Source organism: Amblyraja radiata, chromosome 23 (assembly GCF_010909765.2).
Source record: "Amblyraja radiata isolate CabotCenter1 chromosome 23, sAmbRad1.1.pri, whole genome shotgun sequence".
Lineage (NCBI taxonomy): Eukaryota > Metazoa > Chordata > Chondrichthyes > Rajiformes > Rajidae > Amblyraja > Amblyraja radiata.
Window position 1 is genome coordinate 13,583,388 of NC_045978.1, and position 23,814 is coordinate 13,607,201.

The following is a 23,814-nucleotide window of genomic DNA, read 5'->3' on the forward strand; positions in this document are numbered from 1 at the left end:
TATTAGTAGGTTTGTTACTATTTCGGCATCCTCCGTGGTCGTTGAGGTGCCGGTGTCTGTGATGAGGGTTAGCGCATTCCCCAGGAAGTAGTTTTTAGACGTTGCTTAATGTGCCCCAGAGTTTCCCTCTATGTTAAGTTCTTTACCTGTTAAGATAAGATGCCTCCAAATTTTAATATTGGAGGTTAGGAGGTTCCAGGTTTGCATATAAGGCCAGTGCATCCTGGTGATCTAGTGTCATGTCTTTTTGTTTATTGTGCGGGCGAACCCGTCCCGCTGTTAGGACTTTCTTTCGTTTCAATTCCCTGCCCTGCCATGTTTTCAAATACACTGGTTGATACTGGGAACATTTAGTGTTTTGCAGTTCCCTGATGGTAAGTGTCTTCCAATAGGTTGTCTGCAACCTATGTGCACTAGGGGTATGTTCTGCACCCCTGTTCAGGTGCAGCCCAGAATTGACCCCCTATACTCCCCTCTGATGAGGGAGAACACTGTGCAGCCCTACAATAGGTACTGCTGTAGGACTTACTAGCTGCCCCCCTGTGACTAGTCTCCATCTCCCGGAGCCTGCCACTTACCTGCTCCAACAGCCGCTCCAGCTGGCTCCGATGCTCTTGGGCACCCAACCGGCTCCAATGCACATGGTCACTGGCCATCACGGCTGCTCCTGAAGCCGCTACTCCTGAGGCCGCCCCTGCTCCAGTTCCTGCAGCCACTCCATCCGGCTCCAATGCTCACGGGCACTGGCTGTCGCGGCTGCTCCTGAAGCCGCTCCTGCTCCAGCTCCTGCAGCCAGCCCAGGATTGACCCTTGGTGTTCCCCTCTGATGAGGGAGAAACACTGTGCAGCCCTACACGAGGTACTGCTGTGGGGCTTACTACCTGCCCACTGTGGCTAGCCTCCATCTCCCGGTGCCTGCCACTTTGGGGTATTTCCTCCAGCAGCCGTTCCAACTGGCTCTTATGCTCTCGGGCATAGGCCACTCCCGGCTGCTGTTAATCCTGCAGCCGCTCCAACCGGCTCTAATGCTCTCGGGCACTGGCCGTCGCGGCTGCTTGAAGATGGTCCCTCCTGCAGCCGCTCCAACCGGCTCTAATGCTCTCGGGCACTGGCCGTCGCGGCTGCTTTGTTCCCCGCTCCCAGCCGCTCCAACCGGCCCCAATGCGCATGGGCACTGGCCGCACGCGGCTGCTCCTAAAGCCGCTCCAACCAGCCCCAATGCGCACGGGCACTGGCCGCTCGTGGCTATTCAGAGTCGGACTCCTCGGAGTCAATGACCCTGTTAGTTTTTGCTTACCTCTCCCGACCGGCCGGGGCCGGCGCGGGAGCGAAGTCGGGTGCGAAGTCGGGCACAGCTGTTCCCATTACGGGAGATTGGCGTGCCGTTGGCTGCTGCTGCAGGCTGCCCGCAACGCCGTGGTTCTCCCCCGCCAGCTTTCCCGCAGCCTTCGTGGATCCGGTCCATGTCTCCACCTAAAAGGTAAGTGGAAGGAACGCAGAGTCTCCTTACCTGCTGTTCCCGCCTTTCATATTTTGCTGCTAAGGGAACGTTGTTCCCCCTGCTGTGACTCGTTGCAATGCGTGTAGCGATATGACACACATGCGTCCTGGTGGGGTTCTTCACGTAGTCACTCACGTGACTCCGAAGTAAAATTAGGCCATTCAGCCCATCAAGTTTACTCCACTATTCAATCATGGCTGATCCTCTCAAACCCATTCTCCTGCCTTCTCCCCGTAATCCTTGACACCAGTACTAATCAAGATTCTGCCAATCTCCACCTTAAAAATATCCATTGACTTGACCTTCTGTAGCAATGAATTCCATTATTTTTATTCGTTTTGGATTATCATTGATACATTAAGCCTTGTCCACTTTGGCTGCCAGACACCAAATTGTATTTGTTGATCTCGTATTGGGAATCTTGATTGTTTTTGGAGAAACCAGACATCTTGTAACGTGAGGGCATCGAAGACAATATTTGTCAGACTCTAGATCAAGTAATTGCACTTGATCTCGATCTGTTATATTGACAGCTTATGTCCTGGGGCCCGTTCTTCGTGCTGTTAAGGAATTGGTTTCGAAATCTTTGTTTTGTTCACTGGTGTTTTTCAGTTGCAGCTTTAATAATACTAGTTGTGTTATTCCAGCTAAAAGGGAGGGCAGTGGAAAAGCTGTCATTATCCACCTCCAGCGCCCTCACTTCATCAACCTCAACACTGATGACAAATGGAATAAATCTGGTATCAAATGGAATAAATTTGGAACAAACACACCACTGAAAGCTGAGAACTCATCAAGACCCAACAGCAAGTCTGTTTCAGTTTCACCTGCCACTTATGCATTGCGCAGCCACTCTACCACTACACCACTGTGCTGCCCCAAATGTGGCTGCGTAATGCATAAGTGTGAATCAAAAACGATGTCTCTGAATTCAATAACTCAGGTCAACTAATGGAGTGAATGATCAAATCTTGGTACAAATTCCACGGTGATATTCTTGAGATAAACGACAAAGACAATCTGTGGTGGTTTATGAACTCAATTTATAAACATAGTTATAGGCAGATAAAAGAACAACATTGTCCTCCTTTCTCAATTAGACAATATCTGGACTCAGAAATGGACTAGTGATTTATTTCTTCACGCATAGAGAGTCTTCACCTCGCAATTCAATCTATTTTAGTACAGAGATTATGGAGTTTAACTATTCTACCCAATTTATTTATTTACTAAAATAATATTACCCATTCGCTCAAAATGGTGACTGAGTACACGTTTAATTATTTTAAAAATACTATATTTTAAATTTCTGCCATGCCAAAATCAGGAAAATATTATCCAGCTGAACAGGCTCTCTAAAATCCAAAGCCAGATCTGTACAAACTTTAGGAAAGAACACAGCTGACTTCTGTAGAGTTTGAACAATTGACCATTTTAAAATGATTCCATTTTGAAAATGAAAGTATTCTCGGCATCCATTGGGTTCTAAGTTAATGAGAAGGATCCTGTGCTTTCAGGTTTAATCATTTCTTCTCAGAGCTTGGACTGAGAAAGGCTTCTCTGAGGAACAAACAAAAACATGCCAATGGAGTTTGTATTGATGGTGACAATTTCTAACACCTTTCACAGAAGACAAACTTTGATTTCAGCAATTTCATATCAGAAGCAAAATGGAGCCTTTGGAGTTTCATTTAAAATTGAACTATTAACAGCCCAGAGAAATCAATGTGTCATGGTGAAGACATTATACTGTATATCAGGAGAAAACAGGCAGGCACATTAACTATAACTGTACAGATACCAGATTAATGGTTTGGCTCTGGCTTTAGGACTGGAAGCAATGATGTTAGAAGTATGAATCACCTCGTGACAGCTGACCTAATGGAGCCATTTGTTGCCTTATAGTAAATGGAGATTTCAAAGGGACACCTATTAGACAGTAAATCATCTTTTCTTTCCGAGCTTGTGCTTCGGATTTTCAAAAAAGGTTTAATCAAAATGTGATTATCTGCTTTTACCCCATAATGTGTTACTCTAAATCAAAGGGGCTGTCAGTCTGCTTTGATTTGAAAAGGAAAGTAAAGGCATGTGATGCTTCTAAATGTTGCAGAAGTGAATTTATCTGCAGAACCAGGTATATTAGCGGGGATATGTGATCATTGAATATTTCTACAGCAAAAGCAGGGATTTTTTATGTTCCTGGGATTTTTCTTCGGAATTGAATTTCTCAGTATAGTTTCCAAGCTGATATAATGATCTCTACACATTAACTGATGATGGAAGATTGTTTTAATCTTAAGATTGACTAAAATAATTAAGACTGTGGGCTGCTCTAAGATAACACCCTCCCTGTTATTGGGAAGTAAACACTAGGATTGTGATGCACAGTTAACCTGTGTCAGTTCTTCCAAGTGCTGGATGTATTCGAAATGTACGCAGTCTACTCATTATCATGGCTTTAATAATCAACTCACTGTTCTGGCACTTTGGGTCATCATCATCTTGTTAAATTTTATGAATGGCTAGTTTATATTCAATTTGCTAGCTCTGATTAAAGACACTGTTAACTTTGTTCCTGCAATCAGCGCAATGATTAATTCCAAAGTCTTAGCCGTTTGCTGATGGCCATGATTGAACGTGGCCAAGAGTGAGCAAAGTGCTGAGGGCCATTGTGGACAGAGTGGAAAATAAGAGAGTAATCCTGGACAAGAAGTTCATAAGTTCATAAATTATAGGAGCAGAATTAGGCCATTCCACCCATCAATTCTACTCTGCTATTCAATCATGGCTGATCTATCTTTCCCTTTCAATCTATTCTCCTACCTTCTCCCCATAACCCCTGACACCCATACTAATCGAGAATTGGTCAATCTGCACCTTAAAAATACCCAAATGCCATCTGTGGCAGTGAATTCCACAGATTCACCATCTGACTAAATAAATTCCTCCTCATCCCCTTTCTAAAGGTAGGTCCTTTTATTCGGAGACTATGGTCTCTGGTCCTAGACTCTCCCACTAGTAGTAACATCCTCTCCACATCTATACTATCCAGGCCTTTCACTATTCATTAAGTTTCAATGAGGTCCACCATCATCCTTCTAAACTCCAGCAAGTACATGCCCAGTGCTGTCAAATGCTCATCATTCATTAACCCAATCATTCCAGGGAACAACCCTTCTTAGCAAGTCAAGTCAAGTTTATTCGTCACATACATATACGAGATGTGCAGTGAAATGAAAGTGGCAATGCTCGCGGACTTTGTGCAAAAAGACAAACAAACAAACAACCAAACAAACTATAAACACAATCATAAACACACACATATTCTTTTACATATTAAATATTGGAATGAAAAACGTAGTAAAGTTAGTCCCTGGTGAGATGGGAGTTTACAGTCCGAATGGCCTCTGGGAAGAAACTCCTTCTCAACCTCTCCGTTCTCACTGTTCTCACCGTAGCAGCTGGAACAGTCCGTTGCATGGATGGAAGGGGTCTCCCATGATTTTATTTGCTCTGGAGTTGCACCTCCTGTTGTATAGTTCCTGCAGGGGGGCGAGTGAAGTTCCCATAGTGCGTTCGGCCGAACGCACTACTCTCTGCAGAGCCTTCTTGTCCTGGGCAGAGCAATTCCCAAACCAGATGGTAATATTTCCGGACAAGATGCTTTCCACAGCCGCTGAGTAGAAGCACTCGAGGATCCTCGGAGACACTCTGAATTTCCTCAATTGCCTAAGGTGGTAAAGGCGCTGCCTTGCCTTACTCACGAGTGCTGTGGCGTGTGATGTCCACGCTGATAGCACACCCTTAAACAGCGGGAGCCGAAGATGACTGTTGAAGTCAATGCAAGATTTTAAGCTTGAGGGATGTGCTGCACACTGATCCAAAGTTTAGTGGCTTAATAAGGCCAGTCAAGGTCAGTCAATACATATCCAAGTGTTGTTTCGCATTAATTGCATCATATGTCTCAAACATTGATCAATGCACCCTCATCAATCAGGACTCTCTGAACATTCAGACTCTTACACAACAACATTAAGCTCTTTACTTCCACGACAAATGGATCCAGCTATTCTGTGTTATCTGCAGAGAGTGTAAGTAGAAGTTTCTCAAAGTCTGAACGCTGCAGAAGTTGCCGAGATCTTCCACTAGCTTGCTGTTCTTGTGCAAGGTTAACAAGATGATCATAACTTATTATGCAGCTGCAAAGCACATCTTTTACAGAGTAATTTTCTTTGATGTCTTATTGAAGCACATAAAGGGCCTGTCCCACTAAACTTTTCAGCGACTGTCTTCGACCTTCAAACTCGAGGGCACTCGCCTGAAAAACCTCGAGTGGATCGACCGTCAGCGATGAAATCGTGAGCTGGATCGACCGATTGCGCGCACACACACACACACATCACAAAGGCGGGGGCCAGGGAAAGCGGGGGAGCGCTGTCTGAAATTCACACCTGCGATGAACAGGAAGGTAAAAGACGTCTGGCACAGCAACGGTAAGTCCTTTAGAGAGCACGGAGGGGGGGGGGGAGAGAGAAGGGGAGAGAAGGGGAGAGAAGGGGAAAGAAGGGGAGAAAAGGGAGGGACAAGGGAGGGAGAAGGAGTGGAGACACTTTTAAGAAGCCAGACAACTTTTAATAAAGTTTAGCGGGCATTTAACATTACCGGTCGGTTTACTTACCTTTTGTTTCTCATCGAGCTTTACCTTTGACTACGTTCGATTAGCTCCGATTGCCTTCGATTATCCACGATAGCATTACGACCTACTATGACCTACCATGACTAAACCTACGAGTAAAAAAATATTGATTTTTTCCATGACAACCTTTTTCTATTCGCGGGGAGTTTCCAGCATGTTGAAAAAAATGCCGCGACCTAGCTGAGGCCTCGAGTACTTGGGGATTACTCTCGAGCATGAAAGAGAGTTACAAAGACGTCCTCGGACCTCGTGTCGACCATGTTGCGAGTATGAGTTGAGGGAAAACTCTTCTAAACTCGCGAATTAGGTCGCCGCAGTGGGACAGGCCCTTAAGGAAGGAAATGTTCTTTAAATCCTTTTCTTGTGATGGGCCTCCCAACTCATCCGGCAGTCGTTCAGCATGACTTGCACTCTCATCATCCCCCCCTGTTATCCTGCAGTTCTAGCCGTAATGAGCACTGGGAAACCATAGTGAGCTATTGAAGCCGAAAATACTAATATTAACAGCTACTAAAACCAGCAGAAACTTTGAAAAAGCCTACTGAGTGAATTACTCCATTAAGGCATCCCATTAATCAGTGAATAACAAACACAGAAGAAATGGATCAATCTCTTGAATTGCACAAATATTGAGCAGCTTCCTGCTGCTTAACCCTCAACCCTCTGTGCAAGCTGAACACACAAAGTTGACTGGATTGCAATGTCCCTATGCGTGAAATCACATTGCAAATTGGTTGACATCAAAATCTGCATAACTCATTGCATGGGCACAATCCATTTTGCTCTGCCTTATGCAATAGCAATGTGCCAATACTTAGTCATTTAATGAGTTAAGACAGTTCCTGAATTAATGAACTTTAAGAAAACCTGTGTGAAATGCAACCATTATTATCAAGTTTTCTTGGAGATAAATTGTCACTATCGTGCAATAGATAAAGGAATTATTTTATTTTCTACTTCTCTAATTATCATTATTTTTGTCCCCTTTTCGTTCTTTTAAAAGACAGCAGATATGTCAAGAGTCAAGAGTGTTTTAATGTCAGATGTCCCAAAATGGAACAATTGATTTCTCATTTAGAGCAGCTCAACAGAAGCCCCCATCTATTGAATGATTTAAGAAAGATATTTCAGCTAATTTGAACATACAAAGACCAATCAGACAGCGCCCAAGGTCAGGATGGAATCCAGGTCTCTGGCACTGTGAGGCAGCAGCTTCATCAGCTGCACAACTGGTGATAAGTGAAAACAGATGCAGCGAATGTAACGGGAAATAGAACCAAGTAACAAAGATGGAGGTGATTGGAAAGCTGGAGTAGAAACCTGGATGGACAGGAAAGGTTTCAGGTGAAGGAGAAAAGATTTAATATGAATCTGAGGGGTAACTTTTTCACACAGGGCAGTGGATGTATGGAACAAGCTGCCAGAGGAGGTAGTTGAGGTGAGGCAGGGACTATCCCAACATTTAAGAAACAGTTAGACAGGTACATGGATAGGACTGGTTTGGAGGGATATGGACCAAATGTGGGCAGCTGGGTCTAGTGTAGCTGGGACATGTTGGCCGGTGGGCCTGTTTCCACATTGTATCACTCTATGACTCTATGAGACTGCGTGTGGGAGAGAAACACTAGGATGTGGGTTACCATAAATTAAGCTGATTTACTGTAGGAAACAAATATACATACTGATACAAATTAATTAAATACATTTTGAAGCATTAAGCAATGAATGATTTTGGTTTGTTAAATATGAATGAAAATAAAGAAAAATAATATATCTGTATTACAACTATAATATAGTTGCATTCTGTGATTATAGATAGACATTAGGAAGTGAGAAGTAAGGAAGTTATTGGTTTCTGCATGGATATAGTGGGTAATTCTAGGTACCACACTTTAGAAATTACATCAGGATTTAGGGAGATTTAATAGAATGCACTAGAGATGAAGGATTTCAATTAACACCCAAACAACCATGGTTCATTCTCCTGAGTACAAAATGGCTTAAGAGAGGATTTAAAAGAGATCAGTGTAGTACTGAGAAATGCCCTTGGCTCAACAGTTCATGACTTGAGTTGAGCTAAGAAATAGGAAAGGGTGGAAAACATTGGTAGGAATTGTTTATTAGCCATTGAATAGAAGTTGTAATGTTAGATATAGCACAACTCAATTGGACATAGATGTAACAAAGATACTACAGAAATTGTGGGAAACTTTAACGTACATATAAAAAGGAAATATTAAGTATACTGTACACCCAGAGATTAATAATGAATGTGAGCAGGGTTGAGGTATAGCCTGGTAAACATGCATAATCTATGAATGTGGTAAATAATGTGAGGAATACGATAAATTAAAGCATAAATTAAATGAAAGGTGCAAGAATGATTCAACAAAAAAACGCAACAACAAATAAAGGGTGAGAGGGTCAACAGCATGTAAAGTAAAATCTTACCTGCATTTGGGTTGAAACATGCTTCCTGAGAGTGCAGCAGCTATTAACAAAACACGACATAATGGACTTAAATTGTACAATCCTTTGTTTCCATAGCAATTTAAACATATATAAATGGAGAAAGAAGGCTGCACCAAACCGACTGCAGGTTTATGATTAACAATTAAAAATCAGTTGAGCATAAAATGATTAAATTATATGTGGTGAGGAAATTTCTGTGTTGGCCAACATACCATTGAATATATTGCATTGCAACTGTAATGCAATTGTCCATGTGGATTCTATCGGCATGTCCAAGTGTTCTTGGGGGAGCTCTCTCACCAGGTGCAGTATGGTTGGTGGGAGGCTGCTGATGGGCAGTGGGAAAGTGCAAAAAAACGCTGCAGCACCATTGCATCCAACTCTCAGCGGAAGGCAGTTTGACCTCAGTCTCTATCTTCTTTAGTTTAGAGATACAGCACGGAAACAGGCCCTTCAGCCCACCGAGTCCGCACCGACCAGCGATCGCCGCACATTAACACTACACTAGGAAGAACATACATAGCCAATTAGACAATAGACAATAGGTGCAGGAGGAGGCCATTTGGCCCTTCGAGCCAGCACCGCCATTCAATGTGATCATGGCTGATCATCCCCAATCAGTACCCCGTTCCTGCCTTTTCCCCATAGCCCCTGACTCCGTTATTTTTAAGACCCCTATCTAGCTCTCTCTTGAAAGCATCCAGAGAACCTGCCTCCACCACTCTCTGATGCAGAGAATTCCACAGACTCACCACTCTCTATGATGAAAAGTGTTTCCTCGTCTCCGTTCTAAATGGCTTACTCCTTATTCTTAAACTGTGGCCCCTGGTTCTGGACTCCCCCAACATCGGGGACATGTTTCCTGCCTCTAGTGTGTCCAAACCCTTAACAATCTTATATGTTTCAATGTTTCAATCCCTTAACAATCTTATATGTTATATGTTTTCAATCTCTCATCCTTCTAAACTCCAGAATGTACAAGCCCAGCTGCTCCATTCTCTCAGCATATGACAGTCCCGCCATCCCGGGAATTAACCTTGTAAACCTACGCTGCTCTCCCTCAATAGCTCTTTCCTCACTGGCTCAACATTTTCTAGTTCTTGAGTAACTAAACTGAAAAATGGCTTTTCATGAGGAGAACGGAAATATGAAATGCACGGTTACAGATCTTGGCATTTGAGTGCTTATTTTCTCCAGTAATTTATCTTTATTGGTAGTAAATACTTTAACCTCATTTCCCCTTTCATAAGATCATTGCTCTCCTGGTATTTTGGCTTCATTACATGTGCTTCAGTGAAGTCAGGTTCAAAATATAATAGTATAATGCTATTTCCTTATTTACATGTATGATTTCTTCTCCCTTGGACTGGGGGGGGGGGGGGGGGGGGGGAACCAATATCCTGGCAGGAAGGTTTGCTGCTGCTACTCGTGTGGGTTTAAACTAGATTAGTATGGGGGCAGCACCGAGTGCAAGTCTAAGCCTGGTGAGAGGCTGGAAGTCGGTACGGAAAATGATGAAAGGAAGCTCAATGGCTACGATTGGCAAGAGCACGTTGGGATCGAGGAAGGATTGTTGAATTGAATTGCACTCATTCTAATGCAAGAGGCCTGATTGGTAAGGCAGATGAACTTCGGGCAAGGATAAGACTGGGATGCCCAATGAAGTCAAATGTTTTAATCATATCAACATTCTCTTTTCTTTTCTAGCCCTTGATGTTAACTTGCTATCGCCAGATTTTACCATAGACTGGTTTCAATTAAAAACATTTTTTGTTGGAACATTTAGCTAAAAAAGATTACTTGAAATATAATTGAGCCATTTATTATCAGTTTCCAATTGTTTATAATGATCATACTAACAATCATACAGAGATTATCCATTTTAGGGATTAAAATTTGGGTAAATAATCTTGGGTAAATAATCTTTTTGATCTCTCTTTACAACACTCTGTTTGCATTGCAAAATAATACTTTTGGATTTATATCTATGTTTTTATTCCTAGTTTTTTGTAATGCTGTTTGTTTTTTTCTTTTATTTACTCTTTGAACCTTCTGCAATCAGCTTGGTTTTCATGCGTTAACAGCCTAGCATTTGTAATACCTCAAATTTTTTTGCTTCTCTGTTATACACTTTACTATCTATTTATCTGGTCCTTGAGAGAGCTCTGACAAATCATTCTCACACTTCATGCTCATGAATAAAAGTGCGGCAATAAACTGTCCTTCTTGTCTCAGCAAATTTTACCCCATTGTTACGGTATGAATTATTGAAGTATATGGAAAGAATTGCGTAGTTTTATTCTTCCAACAACCTGTAACAGTTAACTGTGTGTAATGTGTTATTCATGACTTTATGAAACAGAAGACTCATTCACAATTGCTGAATTCCCACTTTGCCGACAGGCAGAATATGATCAGAATACATAATTCATATGTTGCCGATCTCTGCACTTCTCAAATGCCATAGATTCATGTCATTGATGAGCCGTCGAATTTGTATATTATACCAGAAGAAAAATAAAACCTTTGTAGTTCTAACTGCAAAGTATGTGGAATTAATGGGATGGGATCGAGTTTGCCTGTGTGGAGTTTGCATGTTCTGCCACTGATTGTGTTGTTTTATTTCCGATACCCCAAAAGTATGCAGCTTGGTTGGTTAAATTAACCACTATAAATAATTACAGAACACACAGTATGTAGGCTGCACAGCTGTTAGAGCTGCTGCCTCACAGAGCAGAGACATGGGTTCGATCCTGCCCTTGGGCGCTGTCTGTGTGTGTGTGTAGTTTGCATGTTCTTTCTGTGACTGCATGGGTGTTCCGGTTTCCTTCCCCATCGCAAAGGTGGGTTTGTAGGTTAATTGACCTCTGCAAATTGCCCCTACCTCGTATGTAGGGGGTGGGAAAGAGGGATACTAGCGAGTCAGCGTGATACTAGTCAGTGTGAACTTGATGGGCTGAAGGGCCTGTTGCCATGCTGTATCTCTAAACTAAACGGTGCTAAACTATATAGCCTTATTTGGAAGGAGTGTTTAGGATCCCATATGACATGAAATTAGCAGATATACATTCAGTTGCACGGGAAGGTGCTATGAGTTTTCGCGAAGATGGATTGGATTTAGTTTAATAAAAGAATCATTCCCCTCCGAATGCTGAAACAAAGAATACAACCACGTGTCTATTGATGGCATTGTGCTGGAGACAATTGGCAAGCCTTAACAATTTGTCCAATACAACAAGGCATATGAAAGATTATTTTTATCTTCAGAAAATAAATTACATTAACAATCATACGATCCACTACATTCTCAAATTACAATGAAACTCAAGTAATCAGGATTTGTCCAGATCATTTGTCATTAGTTTAAAAATCCATCCTGTTATATTTTTCATGGTTTTTCCTGCAGCCTTTAAAAATATATACTTTCAGAACTGTATTACCTGTGTTATGGTGGTGTGTGAATGGAAATATACTGATGAATCTCTAAGGTAAATAGATCATATTTTATCTACATGCAAGAATAATGAGTGTGAGAAGGCAGCAATTTTCTGAGTAGTAATATCCAGAATTTAATTCGGATTGTATTGCTTAATTTCATCTACTTGTACCAATTAATTAAATTCAATAACTTAATCTTTCAGTGCTTTAAAATATGCTGCTAACAATGAGCTGAAAGGGTCAGAGAACAATAGCATTTACAGTGCATTCAGAAAGTATTCAGACCTCTTCGCTTTTTCCACATTTTGTTACGTTACAGCCTTATTCTAAAATGGATTAAATTCATTTTTTTAATCAGCAATCTACACACAATAGCCCACAATAAAAAAGTGAAAACAGGTGTTTAGAGATTTTTGCAAAATAATAAAAAATAAATAACTGAAATATCACATTTACATAAGTATTCAGACCCTTTACTCAGTACTTTATTGAGATACCTTTGGCAGTGATTACAGCCTCAAGTCTTCTTGGGTATAACGCTACAAGTTTGGCACACCTGTATTTGGGTAATTTCTCTCATTCTTCTCTGCAGATCCTCTCAAGCTCTGTCAGGTTGGATGGGGAGTGTTGATACACAGCAATTTTCAGGTCCCTCCAGAGATATTCGATCGGGTTCAAGTCCAGGCTCTGGCTGGACCACTCACGGACATTCACAGACTTGTCACAAAGCCACTCCTGCGTTGCCTTGGCTGTGAGATTTGGGTTGTTGTCCTGTTGGAAGGTGAACCTCTGCCCCAGTCTGAGGTCCTGAATGCTCTGGAGCAGGTTTTCATCAAGGATCTTTCTGTACTTTGCTCCGTTCATCTTTCCCTCGATCCTGACTAGTTTCCCAGTTCCTGCCACTGAAAAACATTCCCACAGCATGATGCTGCCACCACCATGCTTCATCGTAGGTATGGTATTGGCAGGTGATGAGCGGTGCCTGGTTTCCTCCAAACGTGACACTTGGCATTCAGGCCAAAGAGTTCAATCTTGGTTTCATCAGGCCAGGGAATCTTGTGTAGGTGCCTTTTGGCAAACTCCAAGCGGGCTGTCATGTGCCTTTTACTGAGGAGTGGCTTCCGTCTGGCCACTCTACCGTAAAGGCCTGATTGGTGGAGTGCTGCAGATATAGTTGTCCTTCTGGAAGTTTCTCCCATCTCCACAGAGGAACTCTGGAGCTCTGTCAGAGTGACCATCGGGTTCTTGGTCACCTCCCTGACCAGGGCCCTTCTCCCCTGATTGCTCAGTTTGGCCGGGCGGCCAGCTCTATGAAGAGTCCTGGTGGTTTCAACGTTCTTCTATTTAAGAATGATGGAGGCCACTGTGCTCTTCGGGACCTGCAATGCTGCAGAAATAGTTTCATACCCTTCCCCAGATCTGTGTCTCAACACAATCCTGTCTCGGAGGTCTACAGACAATTCCTTCGTCTTCATGGCTTGGTTTTTGCTCTGACATGCACTGTCAACTGTGGAACCTTATATAGACAGGTGTGTGCCTTTCCAAATCATGTACAATCAATTTAATTTACCACTTGTGGACTCCAATCAAGTTGTAGAAACATCTCAAGGATAATCAATGGAAACAGGATGCACCGAAGCTCTATTTTGAGAGTCACAGTAAAGGGTCTGAATAGTTACGTAAATGTGATATTTCAGTTATTTATTTTTAATTATTTTGCAAAAATTTCTAAACATCTGTTTTCGCTTTTATATTATGAGGTGTTGTGTGTAGATTGATGATTTAAAAAATGACTGTAATCAATTTTAGAATAAGGCTGTAATGTAACAAAATGTGGAAAAAGTGAAGGGGTCTGAATACTTTCTGAATGCACTGTATATCTGTGCTGTGAGTTTCTTGCATGGCAAAACTAGATGCTACTGTACTTTCAACATTGATCTTAATCATGGTTAAAACTGGTACAACGGAGATCAATGAGATATTGGAAGACAAATGTGAATCCCTGGATAGAGTTAACAGTATTATTATCGAGGATCAATGTTATTAATTGCTTTATTAATTTTAACGCACAAAGGAGAAAATGTGTCTGTTTTACATGGGAAACGAGGAGTTCTTCAGTTTGATATTTACAAAGGCATGAGTAATCTGAGCCTTGCAGATCTGGAGGTTTGAACTCTGAAGTCCTGCTTTTTCTAACCTCAACTTCCATTTAGGACACTTTAATTAGCCTTAGTTTAATTTAGATTGACGGCTTTGGGACTGTACTCACTGGAGTCTAGAAGGAAGAGGGGGATTTCATTGAAACTTGCTGATTAGTGAAAGGCCTGAATAGAGTGGATGTGGAGAGGATGTTTACACTAGTGTGAGAGTCTAGGACCAGAGGGCATAGCCTCAGAATAAAAGGATGTAGCTTTAGGCAGGAGATGAGAAGGATCTTCTTAAGCTAGAGGATAGTGAATCTGTAGAATTACAATACAATGCAATACAATACAACACAATACAATAATACTTTATTAGCCAAGTATGTTTTGCAACATACGAGAAATTTCATTTGCCAAGTTAGTCATACAAATGAAAAAAGCAACAGAACACACAAAATACATTTTAACATAAACGTCCACCACAGTGACTCCTCCACATTCCTCACTGTGATGGAAGGCGAAAAAAAGTTCAATCTCTTCCCTTCTTTGCTCTTCCGCGGTCGGGGGCCTCGAGTCTTCCGTTGACGGATGATTTTACTCCCGTAGCTGGTGGTTGCGCCCTCGTTGTCGGGGTGATCAAGCTCCTGCTTTGGAGGGGAATCTCAGCTCCCCCTCGTCAGCGATCGGGTCGGGGCTTGTCGAAACTTCTGCTTCATTGGAACTCCCAGCATCTACAGTCTCTACCCGATACTGGAGCTCTCGATGGTAAAGTCCACAGGCAAGGGATCCCAGGCAAGAGATTGGCTCCCCTGGCAAGTCCACACCCCGCAGTGGAACTCATAGTCCCGATCAATACCTCCAGCTCCACCATGTTAGACAGCAGATACGACCCGGAAAACAATCGCATCTCCGGCAACATAAGAGATCGAAAAAAAATTCCCGACCCCCTCCCCCTCCCCTCACGTAAAACAAACCAGGGAACATTTAAACAAACTTTTAAAACACACTAAAAATAGCAAAAAAATATGAAAAAACAGACAGACTGTTGAGGAGGCTGCCAATCATGCAGCATCCCTGGTGGTCTACCACCAGGGGCATTGCACGATTGCCACAGAAGGCAGTGGTGGCCAAAACATTGGGTATATTTAATGCAGAGATTGACAGATCAGCCGTGATTGAATGGTGCAGTAAACCCGATGGGCCAAATGGCCTAATTCTGCTCCTATGACTGATGAATTTATGAACAGAACAATTAATTATATTAACCTGTATAAAACAGGCAACAAATGATTGGTTTAGAATAATATATCAACTAGCTCCAATCACTATTTCATTTTGACTATTTTCCAGTTAATATTATAGATCATAACATTTTACCAGCGTTACCCGATAAGATGATAAGAAGGATATTCTGAAAGGTGAGACTATTCAAGTGACATTCCTTTGAGTATACTCAGTACGTTGAAGAACATGAAGCTGCCATGGAAACTAGGAAAAATAGGCAGCATCAGAGCAAAACCAGATCTTTGCAGAGATATGCTGCCAAAAGATACAACCCAACACAATATTAATTCTTTATTTGCACTGCGGGAGATTATTGTTATAAACAGAGATTTGGATGACCTATGTACACCTGCTCAGGATGAGACGGAGGTTACATCAGCAAGATGGGCAGAACCTGCAGTGCTAGAAGAAGTAAAAGTTGAGCTACATTCTTCCACCAGATCATTTAAATTACGTATAGTTTCCAAAGTCAAGTTAGCCAATGTGCAGTCCAATGCATCAATGGGCATTGATGCAATGAGCAATGCATTCCAAGAGCTCCGTGTCACCAGTTCAATCACATACCAGGCCAGGCAAGTGAGCAGAATATTATTTAACGGGATTATAGATTTTAGAAGAGTGCTAGGAAATAGTATACAATTTGTATACAATCGCTATAGTATAAACATCCACCACCAAAATGGAGCTTCTCAAATCTCATCATTTCTTTAATCTTACGGTATTTCATCCCCGTGAATATGAAACTTAAATGTACAACCGCAGGCAAATGTTTGTTACATTCATACAAGTCTATAGTGAAGTTGTATCTTGAAAGGATAAAGTTTTCTTTCATGTCAAGGCCAAAAAAAGGCCACTGTCTGACTTTATAGTGTCTGGGTTGCCCCATATCAACCTGACTTGTGACAACATGTTACTGGCCAAAAGTTAATTACGATGACATTAATATCTGAGCTAGAATCAACACTAAACAAGCTATTAGGACATTGAAAAGGAGGTCCAGGCAGCTCAGCAATGCCTCCTCAAAAGATAAGAACAAGAAACATGAAGATAATGAAGATAATTTTGACTGAAAAAAATATTCATTTGCTCAGGATGGGTGAAGTTATGCTTTAAATTCTCTATTTTCCATTGTTTCATGGTCAGTAACTCCATTGTCATACAGCTGTAATGGACAAGAAAAATAATATCCTCTCATATGGCATATTTTGTTTGGTTACTTTGCACGGAGTACTATGTTTTCTGTATATGTGTTGGGTTCAATTATACTTGGGACAGATATTACATAATGCAGTATTTATGTGCCTTTATGCAAAACCCTAAGTTTGTATAATTTCATGCTAGGATTGATAATTGCAGCAGTGGAAAATGGTTTCCATGGTATTCTAACCCTTATAACCATATAACCATATAACAATTACAGCACGGAAACAGGCCATCTCGACCCTTCTAGTCCGTGCCGAACATATAATCTCCCCTAGTCCCATATACCTGCGCTCAGACCATAACCCTCCATTCCTTTCCCATCCATATAACTATCCAATTTATTTTTAAATGATAAAAACGAACCTGCCTCCACCACCTTCACTGGAAGCTCATTCCACATAGCTACCACTCTCTGAGTAAAGAAGTTCCCCCTCATGTTACCCCTAAACTTCAGTCCCTTAATTCTCAAGTCATGTCCCCTTGTTTGAATCTTCCCTACTCTCAGTGGGAAAAGCTTTTCCACGTCAACTCTGTCTATCCCTCTCATCATTTTAAAAACCTCTATCAAGTCCCCCCTTAACCTTCTGCGCTCCAAAGAATAAAGCCCTAACTTGTTCAACCTTTCTCTGTAACTTAGTTGCTGAAACCCAGGCAACATTCTAGTAAATCTCCTCTGTACGCTCTCTATTTTGTTGACATCCTTCCTATAATTAGGCGACCAAAATTGTACACCATACTCCAGAATTGGCCTCACCAATGCCTTGTACAATTTGTACAAGTATTGGCAGGGTTAACAGAATAGTTACATTGTTCAAGTTCAAGTTCAAGTGAGTTTATTGTCATGTGTCCCTGTATAGGACAATGAAATTCTTGCTTTGCTTAAGCACACAGAAGATAGTAGGCATTTACTACAAAACAGATAAATGTGTCCATATACCATGATATAAATATATACACACATGAATAAATAAACTGGTAAAGTGCAAATAACAGAAAGTGGTTATTAATAATCAGAGTTTTGTCCGAGCCAGGTTTAATAGCCTGATGGCTGTGGGGAAGTAGCTATTCCTGAACCTGGTTGTTGCAGTCTTCAGGCTCCTGTACCTTCTACCTGAAGGTAGCAGGGAGATGAGCGTGTGGCCAGGATGGTGTGGGTCTTTGATGATACTGCCAGCCTTTTTGAGGCAGCGACTACGATAAATTCTGAATCAACTCTTCCATTACATGACAACAGGTATCTATAGACAGATGTTAGCAAAGATTACTGAAGAGCTCATTACGGGTTGACACTCTAGTGCAGCTGGTAGAGCCACTGCCTCATTGTGCCAGAGATCTGCGTTTGATCATAACTTTGAGTGCTGTCTAGCAGTGTGGAGTCTGGAAGTTTTCCCTGTATTCCGGTTTCCTCCCACATCCCAAATACGTGTGGGATTGTAGGTGAATTGGACATCTGTAAATTGCCCCTTGTGTGTAAGGGATGGATGCAAAAGTGGAATAGCATAGAAGTAGTGTTAACAGGTGATCAATGGTCATTATGGTGAGTCAAAAGGCCTGTTTCCATGCTGATTCTCTAAACTAAATTAAAATAAACGAAACTAAATCCCAATCACTGAGATCTCCAACAGATTGGAACAGGAGGTACAGAAGTGTGAAGATGCATACCTTCAGTTTCAGGGACATTATCCTCTCAGCTGTTATCAGGCAACTGAACCATCTCATCACCATCTAGAAAGTTGTCCTGAGCTAACATCTACCTCATTGGAGATCCTCAAACTATCTTTTGTTGGACTTTAATGGACATTATCTTGCACTAAACTCATTACCCTTTCTCTGTATGCTGTGGATGGCTTGACTTTTGCTGACTGGATAGCACAAAACAAAAAAGCTTGTCACTGTACCTCGGCACATGTGACCACAATAAACTAAACTGAACTAACATAATAACCTAAACTAATCTATGTGCGGAACTGAACTTAGACATTCATCTGTTAGCAATTAGCATACATTTGATTTTGGTCAGATTCACATTCAACAGTCATGTTGAAGAAAACCAATGACTCAGAAATGCTCTCATACTGGAGCTAGTATCAGGACAGTAAAATAGAAAGAAAGAATTGGGGGAGCGAAGCGATAAACAAAAGTCAGGTATGAAAAAAATACCATTTCAGTCAGATTGTTGCAAAAATCAATGAATAATAATATTTTTTATTAACATTTATACAATGCGTCCTGACTATCTGCTAAACATTTTCCAAAACATACCTTTGGACAGCATCTCAGCTCAGAAATATATAATGAAAAATAGCAGGTTAGTACCGCAATTTTCTCCTTGTCATTTTAATTAACCCTTCATCTGCTTATTGGTTGAAATCTTCTCCTCTAATTAGGCTAAGTGCTTTAATGGGAGATGTTTGATGTGAGAGGGTGATTAATTACAGAAGCAATGCATGTATTCAGAACTCTTCAACTGCCCGGAGACATTTGGTGCTGACAGATGTCAACTGGAAAGTCAGAGGTCAGTTTTCCGGTGGCCTGATGTTGGATTTATTTTTAACTCTTTGTAAGAGTGGCTTATGTTTGCAGTTTGTGATTTACAGCCAGGTCTTGAATGCACAATGTAACTTATCTCAACATGATAATTAAATCCTAAAGCAAGAACAAATTAATCAATTTATTTTGGTTTTCATATTAGTTTTGTTTATAGATACAGCATGGAAACAGGCACTTTTGGCCCACCCAGTCCAAGCCGATCATCAATCACATGTTCGTTCTAGTCCTATGTTATCTCATTTTCTCATCCACACGCTATATTTTAGGGGCAATTTTACAGAGGACAATTAACCCACAAATTTGCAGGTCTTTGGGATGAGGGAGGAAACCGGAGCATCTAGAGGAAACCCATGCTCTCCCACACAGGGGGAATGTGCACCTGAGGTTGGGATTGAACTTGGGTTTCCGGAACTTCGAGGCAACACCTTGACCAACTCTACCACTGTGCTGCCTTATATTATATAGTATTATGTAATTTGGAAATTCCTAACAAAACATAACTTAACACAGTAGAGTGACAAAGAGAACAGCATTGACTCCTTGCCAACAATTTGCACCAATCCGTTCTTCTTCACCCCTCATTTCCCATCATCTTTTCCCAGATTTTACCACTCACCTCCGTACCTGAGGCAATTTACAATGGCCGGATAACTAACAATCTACAGTTTGATTAGTACAGGTGTCAGAGGTTATGGGGAGAAGGCGGGAGAATGGGGTTAGTAGGGAGAGATAGATCAGCCATGATTGAATGGCAGAGTAGACTTGATGAGCCAAATGGCCTAATTCAACTCCTATCCCTTATGACCTTATGACCTAATGCTACTTGGATCACAGTGAACTTCAGAGAGAGCCTGAACATCCACCGCACTCCCCACCACCTGTTCATCACATGTGGAGCAGGAAGTAATGTTATCGGAGTAGGAGAAGGAGTGGGGAGCTGACATTGTGATGTAAGTAAGGTGAAGCATAAGCCTGTTCACTACACCTCCATGGACAAAGCATGCAAGTAGAAAACCCTGGATAATATTAGCACCTGGTCTAATAAGCAGGAAGTAACATTCACATTGACAAAAATATAAGACAAAGTTTACCTCCAATCAATAGATTACAAGCAAGTATTCTTAATGTTAAATGATGTCACTGGTATCCGCATATCCATCAGTGGTAAACTTCTGGGGTTTGCAAATGGCCAGGAACATGATGGGATCAGCCGCATTATTGGTGTGGCTGCAAGAGCAGGTCTGAGACACGCTATTCTCTGGTGAGGGACAGGGCTACGGAACTTCACAAGTTCTGATCTCCATCAAGGATGATCACTGTGATATTCTCCTCATTTACTTGCTTAGTGCAGTTGTTGGAAATTGGTATCACTGAGAACAGAGCTGTCTTCCAACTGAACATTTCTTTTTTTTCATTAAACCAATGCACTGCGTATCTTTCAACAGGTTTGAGGCATCACAAGGATTTTTAACAACCATCAAATCCATTATCTTGAACAGCTGCGGCACAGCACAGGCATAGGGAAACCATCTCCTATACCTTCAGAGCTATCTTGCCATTGAAATGTAACTGTACTTTTTTTTTCAGGCTAACTCTTTATCAAGATATATTTCCTAACCAAGCAACCGATTGGACTGTAACATATTGAGAAGGCAGCAGCTCATTCTCTTCTGATAGACAGGGCTGCCTTTCAATACTGGTCTGTCAGCATAGTCCAAGTACGAATAAAAAATAGAAAGATGTTTATTTTACCTGTCATATCTTTCTTCTGTTGCTGATGATCTCATTATACAAGATATACTTATACCTTGGAGGATGCGGTTGAGAGGGAAAAATGAATCGGCCAAGAATGAATTACGGAGCAGACTCAATGTGCTGAATGGCCTAATTCTGCTCCTATGTTTTATGGTCTTATGGTATATATTGCAAAATCACCCTAAAGGTTGTCAATTTTGGGAAGAATCGAACATCTCAAAAATTCCTCTTTAGAAATCCAGTAGAATAAGGCTTTGATGACTACTAAACAAAATAATTGGGGCCAAGGAAAGAGCGTTCACGTCGCGGCCCTGTTTCAACCAATCTTTCCACCACCACGCACAAGAAGCACAAGAAGCGCAAGACAGACACCATTGTGCAGATGCCGAGAAGTGTGTTCAGCTCTGGCTGAACAACTTCTAATCTTGTGTGTGGACTCGATAAGAAGAAGAAGAACAAAATAATTAATGTCTAGAATTAACTGATGCAACAATGATATAGGAAATGTGCTTTGTTTGATCTAATAAAAAATAACTATAACCAGATGATCACCCAAGAATTAGTAATCATTTTGTGAAAGAATACAATTATTAGATGTTGTAGATCCCAAGCTAAACTTAATGGGCACAATAGCTGGAGGAATTCGACTGGTTGGACAGCATCTCTGGAGAAAAAGGATAGATGACATTTTGGGTCGAGACCCTTCATCAGACCAGAAAAGTCACCAATTCCTTTTCTCCAGAGATGCTGCCTGACCCACTGAGTTAATTCAGCTTTTTGTCTCTTCAGTTTAAACCGGCATCTGCAGTTCCTCCCTACACATACCGAACCTATTGGAAATTCACCAAGGCAGTTAAGAGTTAAAATTATGAGCTCCAAGACTTTCACTTTTAAACCGTCAAAACATTGAGCTTTTCTACATTTTGTATTCGGATCATTTTATGCAGATTGATACATTGTGACCAGTATTGGATTTGCTGTTCATGAGAGAGGATATTCTGGCCACTCACCTTTCAGCTGTCCTAATATTAATGATATTTATGCTCAAGATGTCAAGATTGTTTTGAAATATTTCTGGATTTTCTCCCTCAACAAATTTAAAGTAACAAAAATAATTTTGACCTTATTTTCTACCCTTCTCATTCCCTCAGGAACATCTGTGTGCTTATTATATCAAAGAAACATAATGCATGATACTGGCAACTTATGGGCTCTAGATTTTTGCTTTATGCATTTACTGTTGATGAAGACTGATTATTATCTATTAGGCTTAGTAGTCACAGTTAAAATCCTCAAAGGGAAATTGCTAGCTAGTTATCATGAATGGTAGGTGATTTTCTTTTAACAAAACGCATCAGCTAATGGGCATCTAATTAGTGGAAGCATTCATTTAAAAGGAGCATTTGTCCAAGCACCGATTCTTTCCTGATACATCATAATGGTAAAATCTGATGTATGTAAGTAGCTTAAAATTGGAAAGCTCTATTATGGACAGAAGTAAACTAATGTTCAAATACATTCAATTAATAAGTTGATGTGCAACTGGGAAACTGCAACTCTTTCCTCCAACTTTTGTCGACCAATTACCACTGGGTGTCCAGAGGTACAGATATATTAAGTCCTTTGTTGGATGTTAATGGGCATCCAAATTCCCCCATGAATCCCCTAAGATATTGGCATGCACTGCTTTTGTTTCTGCAAATGGAGGTGCAGCCAATGATTGTGATGCTAATCATGTGCAATTTTGTATGAGGCAGCAGGTAGTGTTGGTGTCTCAAAGTTCCAGTTACCCAAGATCTATCTGACCTCCATTTTCGTCTGTGTGGACTTGCACGCTCGTCCTGTTGCCATGTCATAAGGTCATAAGTGATATGAGAAGAATTAGGCCATTTGGCCCATTCAATCATGGCTGATCTATCTCTCCCTCCTAACCCCATTCACCTGCCTTCTCCCGATAACCCCTGACACCCATACTAATCAAGAATCTATCTATCTCTGCTTTAAAAATATCCAGTGACGGCCTCCACAGCATTCTGTGGCAAATAATTCCACAAATTCGCCACCCTGCCCGTTTCCCTTATCCTCTTATTTCATTCCACATCCAGAAATATGCCAGGTCTGTTAATTGCTCATTATGAATTACCCCAGTATAGGTGGGTGGTAGGTTAATCGAGGTGGAGTTTATGAGCCTATGAAAAACAATAGATTGTAGTTAAAGTAAGTGCGGAAAACTAAATGATGAGATTCCTCCAAGAGCTGGTATAGAATTGATGGGCCAAATGGCTGCCTTCTATGTTATAAGAGAAGATGAGTGCTAATGGTGGATAGGGACCATGTTACTTACCTCATTTTCCCTCCATGATGTTCACAATTTCCTGCACTTTGGCAAGGATGTGAAGTTTTCAGAAGCATCACCTACCCTGCCATGTCACACTTCTTGGGAACTATGGTTACTATTTATCTTCTCCCTCTTTTCCCCTTGCTTCCCAATTCTTAATGGCTCCAAAATCACACTGTATCATTAAATCACAATGAACAAACATATTTTGCTTGACTCAAAACGGAACCGCTGAAGCTCTAATTCTTGTCAAGCATCTATTTGGACATGACTGGGTTTGGTGTAACAGCATTATTTTACGTGGAGTACACTTTTAAAACTGTGGTTTAATACAATTGGTAGATTTACATAACTACAACTCTTATAATTATTGATTCAAAATACTCAAATCATCCTACATGATCATTTTAGAAACCAATTTTTATAGTAGGTGTAT